This window comes from Schistocerca americana, chromosome 7 (genome assembly GCF_021461395.2).
Source record: "Schistocerca americana isolate TAMUIC-IGC-003095 chromosome 7, iqSchAmer2.1, whole genome shotgun sequence".
Lineage (NCBI taxonomy): Eukaryota > Metazoa > Arthropoda > Insecta > Orthoptera > Acrididae > Schistocerca > Schistocerca americana.
In genome coordinates this window covers 240,474,125-240,483,121 of record NC_060125.1, presented here as the reverse complement: position 1 = coordinate 240,483,121, position 8,997 = coordinate 240,474,125, and the positions used below count along the sequence as shown (strand labels likewise).

Here is an 8,997-nt window from a genome sequence, read left to right as displayed (position 1 = left end):
GCGTAACAGCATTCATCAAAGTCATCCAGACTTAGATTCTGTAGTACAATCGTGGCTGAATGACGCAAGTGATGTTGACAAGTGCGTGGTAGACTTCTGCATGAAGGTATGTGAAGATAATTCAGATTCTGAAATTTCTGGCGAGGAAAGGGATGACGTTGAAGTGTTCATAGTAGGGTTTCTTATGAAAAAGAAAACTGGTTGCAGTAGTCTTGTCACCTTTTTATCACAAGATGAGTATAAGATGGTTCAGTTGCATCCATTCATCTCTAAATATCGAGTCCGTTACTTAATATTTCTCCTAGCCACTTATTAAAAAGGTTGGAATGAATGAGTAATGTTCTCTTAATTTTTTGTCATGAACTAAAACAAGTTGTATGAAGCATACATACATAGTTTTTGTCAACATATACTATATTATTTGTTGGTGATAGTAACTTAATACTAGACTGTATAGTCAGGATATCAGATTCGAGATTTCTATCAATCAGAGGAAAAGTAAAGCAATGCAGACAATACTAAATTTTGACGTACAATCCACTGATTTCAAAGAGAGACTGTGATGTACCGTGTGACACACCATAGTCGCCTTTGCAGCTTGAATTTTCTTATGAACTGGTGAACTTGTTTCTACTAAAAAGCATAATATATTAAATGAAAAGAATTCTGGAAAATTTTCCTTGGTTTTCACTATTCAGGCATTTCTCAATATCCCACTCACTTTGTTTCCAATACATGCACATTTCGCCGCACCTTATTTTAAACAAGGATATTTTTGGCGTAGTTCATCTGAAAAGTCCCGAGTTCTTCCTGTTTCCACTGTTGGAACACTACCCAGCGGCGCTGAAAACATTTTAATACCCTAACATTAGTAATTGGAGGCATATAAAAAATTCAAGGAAGTAGACATACAGCTCACTGTTAGTGTTAAACTGCAATTTTGCGACGGTGCGAGGTGACGCATTAACATAATGGTCTCGCATTCGAGAGGACGACGGTTCAATTGCTCGAGAAAGGCGTGTCACTTTCAGAAATTAATAGAAACAAACAAGATAATGACATTTTTTCTTCGTTATCACACGACACCCTAACTCAAACTGTCCATCAATGAACCATTTAATATAGATCTACCGCTTGAAAAAGTTTCTCTAACACTTCAATGATTTCTGGCACACGCGTTTGAAATTTAAATTGTTTCATTGTTAAAATAATCAAAGCGCGCATTCTTAACAGGAGACAAATTAAATAAGACTCGTAAAAATCAGTGTAAACATTTCACCTCTTAAATTTGGATAGAACAAAATTCCGGACATTTTACGAAATCACGTGATGGACACAAACAAAATAAGACGATATGAAGACATTTTTCTATCGCGTGACAGGTTGTAACCCTAGCAACAGGTAAATATATATGACTGACTCGTGACATTAATATATTCTTGTTAACAGATATCTACTTTCATGTGGGCACGTGAAGAGTAAAGCTCGAAACAGGCTAGCAGTGCTATTGAAGCGTATTTTAACCAAAAAGCCTGGGGGAAACGATATCTTTCATATTTAACTGCTTGTACACGATCGTAAATCGCAGACGCAACAAAACATACATGCCAAGAAAACACTACAGAACAGAGTAAATAGCAGGATTTAGAACCCAGGTGCATCGCAATAAAATAGCGTGATGCCTCTCGAAAAACTAATTACTTGTATCGGACAGCTGACGATGAAAATCACTGTTCGTTTTGCCAGTACATGTTATAGAGCAAATGATACGTGAATTTCTTATAAATTCTGTGCTGTCACAAAATTTCAGAGCAGATTTTGTTGCTTACCAGCAATAAAAATGTACGGGCTCAGCCGGGATTTGAACCCGGGACCTCCTGCACCCAAAGCAGGAATCATACCCCTAGACCACTGAGCCGCTTGTGTTAGTATTGAAGGAGTAGGATAGAGATCATGTTATGCGTTATGTGTAAAACTCACTTGTAGTAATTTATAATGTAAATAATAATTTGTTTATTGTGTGTATAAATTCCAAACAAGACATTTTGAGAAATACGTCCGCTCGTTCGAGTACGTTGCCTTTATTAACGCGCAGCAGAGTTGGAATCTTCAGTTTTCGTTTCGCGTCATCGCTGACGTTATTTATTAGTTTATTTCTTAAACAGCCGATAAACTCCAAAGTTCCAACACGTTTTTCAGATGTTGCTATCACTCTCCACAGTAGAAGCTTTCAATTACCATGTAGAGAATGAGTAATATGTTCATCAAACCAATGTTTCATTCCCCCATTAATTCTTACGGTTTTCTCTTTCAAGTAATTATTACATAAACATGGATACAATGTTTCGCTGTTGTCATCATTAGAGACTAGCAATAATAAGATAAACAAAATCGCGAGCTTTTCTTTAAGATATCGCGGAAGGGAGTTAACTCCACATGAAATGCACCCCAGACCAGAATCATTACGCTGCATGTCTGTTCTTAAATCCTCAGCGTCTACTACAGAATTCCGAAGTCACGAAATACTTCGTTTCCAAAGACTGTAGCTTTCTAAAACATTTTGTTTGGCTATATCAACAGCAACGTGGAACGCCGAATAAAAATTTTTGTCTGCGAAAAGTTTTGAGAATAGTTTACAAGTTCACTTCTGTTCTCTCTCAGTCCGACAGTATAACATATGTTTAAGTTAAACGCCTTAAAAATACACTGATTCAAAGGACCGAGATAAACGCGAGTTCTTTCAATAAACTACTCAAATACAGGTACGTCTTGGATTATTTATTTAAGGATATGTTATTTTGTTAATTGATACTTGCATACTTAAGGGTGAATTGCATGCAAACTGAGTTTTGTTCAACCACTATTTGACACGCGGGATCGGAAACTTTGATTTAAAAGTCAGTGCGAAAAAATGTTTGGCAGTTCTCATAATATGCAGTGCTGTATTCTTAACAGGAATAGTGGGTGGATTCACCTAAGGAAGAAACCATATTTTGGAGTACTGGTCAGACTGCTGCACGTGTAGATTAGCCTTCTTGCATGTTTGTTCTCGGCAGGCCTGTGAGTTTCGATCCATACTTTGGTGTAATCCTCGGGGTTCCAGAGATGTAGCGGAAGCCCCGCAATTGAAATAAACGTTAAGGATGAGAGATGGCACACAGAAAGCAAATTCCACAGTGTTGTCGTAACTAAATTCATTGTGCTGAAGCCTCACTCACATCGTATGTGTTCACAGGGAATGTGTCAACACAAACAAAGTGTTTTCAGATTTTCAGGAATGTTTTCTGCACTTGCCTCTATGATCTCTGAAACCTTCTCCTACATTTGGATAACAAAAACAGAAGTCACACATTTTTCTTAAATTTTCTTCCACGTCTAGCCATGGTCTCACAATGTCATTGGGCCATATTTTACTGTCCAAAAAATCGACAATTTTCACGAAGGCTTTTAATTCGTCACTGTAATTCGAAATTAGCCTTTGCCTCAAATTTTCGCTAAAGCTCTGAAAGAACTGTTTCCTATTAATTTGCATAGTCATTCTGCTTCGTCCTCTTCTGGAAACCAGTGAAATGTCTGCAAGCATCCTTCAGAAATAGCTGCCTCTGCATCCGTCATGCAAGCACCTGGCATTTCCTTTAATTGATCAGTGTCTCTTGTTGACCTCGTAATTGCTCTATATGATGAGAGAATATTAATACTGTCCTTTTGGAGATAATGTGAGAGGATACTAATCTCTTCAAGAAAATCAGAAAACAGTGCAATGTTGCTCGCACACTAAGGGCTCGATATTGTTTTCTGTAATCCCTTGAAATCGTCCCTTACAACTGATTTGCTAGTCCTGTCATTTGAACGTCTATTGAAATGAACATTCAGAGCCTGGTATGACTTCCATAGTGCTTGCACTGCTCTAAGGCTTGAGGCCACCCAACGATCTGAGAATACTTTTTTCTTGTTAAGTCCTACACCTAACTCTTGATCGACAGCTGACAGTTCATGCAGATTCCTTGGAGACTGACAACACAACGCATACAGCTTGTTAAAAAAGATTATCAACAGGAACCTCGTCGGTGGCATCAGCAACCCCTAATTCAGTTCGGTGGCACAAACAATGCCATTTGAATAGTTTGTTGTACTTGTTCTTAAGTCGTTTTAAAACACGTAAATTCCTACTCAGCATTACGTTAGCACCATCACTGCATACTACAATCAATTTGTCATTCAAATAAATTGAAGAAAAACCATGCTTCGAGGCACATTCTAGAAGTTATGCTATTATTGTTTTTGCATCCGTCCTTTTAAGTTCACTAATATCCAAAAGAAGGTATTTACACAACCATCATTGATTTGAGACCCTAAATACACTATTAAAACTGATTATGCAGCAACAGATATCGACTCATCATTGCGTCCCAGACCTTGGAATTCTTCGATATTATGTATGAGCGGAGCTAGCTGCTTCCTCATAGTGTTCGCAATGCAGTCTATCACGTTGGCGCAATTGAGTTTACAATGCAGTGTTTTGCCCATGTGGAGACCATTTTGAATTTACAAATGGTTTGTTACTTTTTGCTACAAAATATGCTGTGCGAAACACTTTCCATGTACTTTCAGAAATGTTTTTCTGCTTTTCAACTGCAAGGTTTTCTAGAACATTTTGTCTTTCTTTTCGTTGTCTGTATGCAGTTAAATGGGCTTCGGAGCTCCTATGTTAACGATTCTTTCCTCAGTGATGTTAATTGTGCTTGTTTACTTCCACAAGTGGACCTACCGCAATACTACTCCAGTCTTCAGAAATGTATACTGTGATTTACTCACTCCAATATTCGGCACATCTTTACTTACTGAGCAACCCAAATTGCATTCCGTACACACTAACCACTCTTACTTCGTCTTAAACTCTCCTACAAACAGGATCGTTACATGTGTTTCGGGAATCGAAATAACCACGAATTACTATATATGATTGGTTTTTATCTTCAACAATACGTGTTCCAGTGCTGTTATCCATACATGAAGTAGATGGACCATTATCAGCTTCATGTTTTGGTAACCACACGGACCTACTTCTGTATTTCAAACCCCAGAACTAGATTTACTGAAATAATCAGCTATACTGCGTTTCATTGTGAAAAATTACACCTTTCGGATACTAATAGCTCATACACTTCGTACTTAAAAATGTAATGTGGCAGGCCTTAAAACGGCAAAGTAACACGTAGAACTGAAAGAGTCAACAGAGATGTTCACGATGCCACCTATAACTTCACTAAAAAGAAAACTGAACAATAATATCCTCGCCGACCTTGCAGTGGCTAACGACTAATACTGTTAACAATCGGACTGCAAACACAGAAACGAAAGGCACGACAATGACTCGAAATAATAGAGGAGAAGGTTAGCGTTTAACCTCTCGTCGACAATGTGGTCATTGGAGACCGAGCACAAGTTCGGATGGGGGAAGGATGAGCAAGGAAATCGGCGTGCCCTTTCAGACGTACCATCCCGGCATTTGCATGAGGCAATTTAGAGAAATCACAGGAAGCCTAAATCAGAATGGCTGGATGTGGTTTGAACCATCATCCTCCCTAATGAGTCCAGTGCGTCACCTCGCTCGGTAATAAATAGGTCTACTGTAATAATATCATAGCAGAGGATAAAGCCAAGAGCCGAAATTCGATATTGTAGTTGGATCATTGAAGACTGCAGTATCAGCATAAGAAAGTGGGAAATGCTTTTGTTTTGCGTAGATCTTATCTCACAGATTAGGATCCAGATAGGAGTCAGCTTCTGTTTTATTATTAACCTTCAGGATCTCGCGCAATTTGAAGCAACGTTAGCGCTCGTCCAGCGGTATTTACACCGCCACGAATTGGTTTTAGAATGCCCATACATAATTTCATCGGACTATAGAGTCAAATCAGTCAGTATCAATATCATATCCCATAAGGTGAGCCGAGAGCTAACTAGGGATAACCTGAGAATTAAGCGCATAAATAATTAAATGCTCAAAAGGCGGTGTAAATCCCGCCCACGCGAATACGCCAGCGAGCCGAAAAAGGGAATTATATATTTTCAGACATTATCATCATCATGTCACGCGATGTGAGCATCAAAAGGCGAGTCGACATCGAGTGTACAACGCTGCGCAGCGCTGCTCAGGCCGGCGCAGAGCAGCCCACAACTGCCAAGAAGGGAACCAACTGTCTGTATGTGGCCAGCAATGCTCCAGTCTGTGTGTGTCCAGAACTACCAAGAATGGAGCAGAGTCTTTGTAGGTGTCCAGCAATGCTTCAGTGTGTGTGTCTGTCAATAATAAGAAACGAGAAATACTGTCCAAACAGAGCCGCATTTGTTTTGATGTTCCGACACTGCATTGTTGTGCAGAGCGGCGCGGTTTCCATCCACAACGGCCGATCTGGGCGGAATTTTTCTCTTAGCCTTGCGCAGGTGTCCGACCCCCACGCGCGTGTCGTTCATTGTTCAAAAATATGTTCAAATGTGTGTGAAATCTTACGGAACTTAACTGCTAAGGTCATCAGTCCCTAAGCTTACACACTACTAAACCTAAATTATCCTAAGGACAAACACGACACCCATGCCCGAGGGAGGACTCGAACCTCCGCCGGGATCAGCCGCACAGTCCATGACAGCAGCGCTCGAGACCGCTCGGCTAATCCCGCGCGGCGTTCATTGTTCGTTTTTACTGCGTTGTTTATCTGGGCCATTTATCAATACTTACTTGACTTCACAGCTCATATCTTCTGTGAATTATATCTCAAAATTGACGATAATTTAGAGAGACGATGAAAGAATTACTGTAATAAGAAAATATTCTCGACGCAAAATAGTACGTCCACCCACGTTTGTCCTTCGTTACGGCCCTGTAAACCAGGTAATTACGTACCGATTTTCCATCCAGTAAAGTAGTTACATTCGAATTTATTAATGTAGAAATGTACTGACTCATTTTATCTGCGGATGAGAATTTTTTATTGCTTTGTCGAAGGTCATTGTTAGAGTATCGAAACGGTTTCAAAAAAATGGTTCAAATGGCTCTGAGCACTGTGGGACTTAACACCTGAGGTCATCAGTCCCCTAGAACTTGGAACTACTTAAACCTAACTAACCTAAGGACATCACACACATCCATACCCGAGGCAGGATTCGAACCTGCGACCGTAGCGGTCGCGCGGTTCCAGACTGTAGCGCCTAGAACCTCTCGGGCACAACTGCCGGCGAAACGGTTTCAGTTTCAACCCTAGCACATTGAAGTTCCAAATTACGAAATAAAGTGGGTATTAGTTGCAACAGTGCCCACATCCATGAAAAACTTTTTGAAATAAAATTAGTTTCCTGTACTGGCTATTTGTATGCCCATTTTATTTTTATTTTGTACATTACGATGTTAACGATGTGTAGCCATTTTCAAACGAAGTGTTTAACCCATTAAAATTGGTACCAAAAGTAGCGAATGTAGGAAAAAAATCAACACCAATTTCTTTCAGGCACTGTTTATAATACATATGTTTTACAGATTTTTTGTTGATATCAGATAGTGCAGCACACTTTCTAAACAAATTAGAAGTACAAGGGTCTGAACTTTAGTAGTGGCAACTATTTGTTTACTGCTCGTCAAAATAGATACGTGTTTCAAAGTTTTACTGACCTTCAAAGTAGTCACCAGCATTGTGTATAAACCCGTTGCCAGCAATGTGGAAGTCGTAGGATACTCTTAGCAGTGCCAGTTGTGTTGACAATTCGAGCGACGCTGTCTATTGCCCGACGAATTTGTAGCAGTTCTGGAACGAATGCTGTGAAGTGTTTCCTTCCGTTTAGAAATCGAGTTGAACTTAAGAGGGCATAAGTCAGGGGAGCGCAGTAGGTGGTATAGCACTTAGCAGCCCCATCAGTCAAACGAATCAGTAACCGCTTGCACTGTACGTGCTTGAGCATTGTTCTGCAAAATGATGGTCAGGTCCTGCAGAAAGTGTCATCGCTTTTGTCTCTATGCTGTTCATTTTTGGAACACAACTTACGACCAGCTTAGAGACAGAAGCACTGGTAGCCGGAGTTAACTATTTTGCAGGCCTGGAGGAAAATCATTTTCGAATGGATCATGACACTGGAACATCGTTGAACCAAGTGCATTAAACTAGAAGGAGACTACATTTAAAAATAAAAAAAGTTTCAGTGATGTAAGTACTTTTCTATTCCGTTCCGAGAACTTTTCAAACCGCCCTCGTACAACGTTCACCATATCTCCCCATAGCCCGAGCGAAAAGTACCTACGAGATACGTCAGTTGGACATAAATACAGTATGTTACACTGGCTCGGTCGGCGAGTGATCAACTGACTGTCAAATGTATACAACAAAAATCTCTCTGGAGTGAGCAGGTCAACAGTACCAAGCAGGGGTTATGATTTTCGTAAAATGCGGCTTGTTTACATTTTCTAACACTAAAACTTTAATATCGCAAGTATGTGTCTCGCTTTTACTCATTTATTTGCAACAGCAATGATGAATGTTGGTTCTGCTGCGGAGGAAAGTCGAATTACGGCAAAGGAGTTATTTGCTTTTCATAGGTATGTTCCATGAAGGTCGACTTCTGAATATTGCACTAGTAAGGAGTTTTGTGTTAAAAATATCGAGAACAGTGTAACAAAGATATTATGGGCCTACGGTGGGGTTAATTTGTATGACTGCATAACCATATATTTACGAGACAAATGCCACAAAAGATTGATAGTATTAGAGTATGCTGGCAGTCGGCCCGTTAATATGCACCTTTCGAAAAATAATGAGCTGCAAATAAATTTTCTGTATGGCTGTTAGTTACTTTTCTCCAGACTACACAAATCTCCACTCAGTTATCCGTATTGTGAAGTAATCGCAGCAAAAAAATGTACTACCAGTACCTGTTACATGGAGCACGCGGTCTAGGCGCCTTGCCACGGTACGACCATCACCACCACCACCAACCACCACATGGAGAATG

The 8,997-nt window shown here is 39.9% G+C and overlaps 1 non-coding gene across 1 annotated transcript; it reads right to left on the bottom strand.

The window, feature by feature from the left end:
* Positions 1 to 1,846: 1,846 nt before the first annotated feature.
* Positions 1,847 to 1,918, bottom strand: Trnap-ugg. The gene has a single exon. It is a non-coding gene; the product is annotated as a tRNA-Pro (tRNA).
* Positions 1,919 to 8,997: the final 7,079 nt, after the last annotated feature.